Raw genomic sequence first — 2,092 nt, 5'->3', positions numbered from 1 at the left:
CACACACACACACACACACACGCACACACACTGGTTAGGTCATAGATGGCCAACATTTCAACATTTATAAGGACACGGAGAGGGAAACCTCTCCACCAGAGTCCACTCACATTCATTCAGCTAATGAAACTGCAAGCTGTTGTCCACACTGTGGCCACACTTTACACACAGAAACACACACGCACACGCACACACGCAGGCACGCACGCACGCACGCACGCACGCACGCACGCACGCACACACCATTTCAGAGTCTCTTTTTCTGGATGACATATTTCTTTTTTTAAAGATTCTTTTTTGGGCAATTTTAGGCCTTTTATTCGACAGGACAGCTAAAGACATGAAATGGGAGAGAGAGGGGGAATGACATGTGGTAAAGGGCTGCAGGTCAGAGTTAAACCCTGGCCCTCTGCGTCTAGGAGTGAACCTCTATACATGGGCACCCGCTCTACCAACTGAAATCTCTGGGCACCCTGGATGACATATTTCTGTTTTACATTGACAGTCCAAATAGTTTTATGCTTTCTGTGATTCCTCAGTTATTGGTAACTTCATTGTTTCAATTATGAAGCTAGGACAGGGACATTAAATGTTGGCATGTAAAATAAAACCTGAACTGAAAAAGGAAACATTGGCATTTAAACACTATTAAAGAATGTGTTAAAACATATAAAATAATTTAGAAATTTTTTTGTTGCATTATGATGTTTTTAATGACAATTTTTAGCTTTTTAATTCAGTTGTTTTTTTCACTGACAGTTTAAGTTTTAAGGTGGGTAGCGGTTAAAGGGAGCGTGATTTACATATAATCTGCATAGGAATGAGAGAGCGGAATTTATCTGGACCAACATTTTACACCTCATACACAATGGTTACAATAATGATGGCTGTAAAACAATAACTACATTTTTTGACCATTAAAATCATTCTAAAAATCACTCTTGGAACTAAGGACAGCTCTCCAAAAGGGCAAAGTGAGCAACTGCCCCGAGAAGTCAAGAGGGCCTCAACACTCCAGGCTTTCTCTGGCTCAACCGTGTGCTGTATAGGCTATAGAAAACTCAGGAGTGTGCAGCGCCAAAGCATAATATCAACCAGGATGATAAGGGTGTTAAAGATGGAGTTTCATTCATCCAAGTCTAGGGCTGATCCACATTAGTGTTCCACTTGGAAAAAGTGTTGGTGTTGAATGACATAGAGTCAATGATTTCTTTTTCAAACAGCTTGTGTTGTAACAGTGGTTGTGGTCTTCCCCAACCCACAAGGAAATGGTTACACAATAATTGTAAGTCCTCTAAGGTTCTTACTATTAGTGGTTGCCAACTGTGTACATGCAGAGTTGGGTCATGTTAGTAATAACCTTTGGGAGAAACGTGGGTCATCCTGATTAGCTGAGAAGGAAGTTTCAATGCTAAATTCTTCAGCAAGGGGTGGTGTAGCTTCCATATGTGCTCATAGAGCTATGGGATAGAAATGCTCCCAGCCTATAAACATTAATAAGACGGCCGGATGTTTACAGTAGATGTCAATTGAAACCGGACTCAACTGAGGGTACTTTACTGGACCACCCAATCTGAGTGATTCAGCCAGTTAAATGGAATCAGTTGTCATCACTACCTACCTTTAGGTTTGAGCCGTTATCGTCCAGTGGTAAGCTGGATCATCCATCCATGTCAATACTCAACAATCAGAGCAACTGCTCGACCGGGGTACAGTAAGAGGATTTAGTGTGAAGAGTCTGTGTAAGGTTGGGGTGGTGGATGGGTCAAACAAACACAGGGCTTTCACCCTTGGGACCAGTGTTGACCAAAAGTCAATGTTGACTTTATTACGTAGGCTACATAAGTTAGCTTTCTTACCTATTGTTTCTTTTGTAACATTAAAGTTAAAGGGATGGTTCAAAGTTATTTCACCCCAGGGTCCTTTGCACCATGAGCCAAACACTCCCCCCACAAGTTTTTTTTCGCTTGATTGAACATTGGGCAAGTTAGCGCTATTAGCTGAATGGCTTAGTGCAGACGCTAATGGAACCAAACGTGTATCTCGTAAATTAGCCCACTAATAATGCCTGGAATGGTACCAAACTTCTACA

This window comes from Etheostoma spectabile, chromosome 10 (assembly GCF_008692095.1).
Source record: "Etheostoma spectabile isolate EspeVRDwgs_2016 chromosome 10, UIUC_Espe_1.0, whole genome shotgun sequence".
In the NCBI taxonomy this organism is placed as follows: domain Eukaryota; kingdom Metazoa; phylum Chordata; class Actinopteri; order Perciformes; family Percidae; genus Etheostoma; species Etheostoma spectabile.
The sequence above is the reverse complement of the archived record's forward strand: the minus strand, read 5'-3'. Positions refer to the sequence as shown.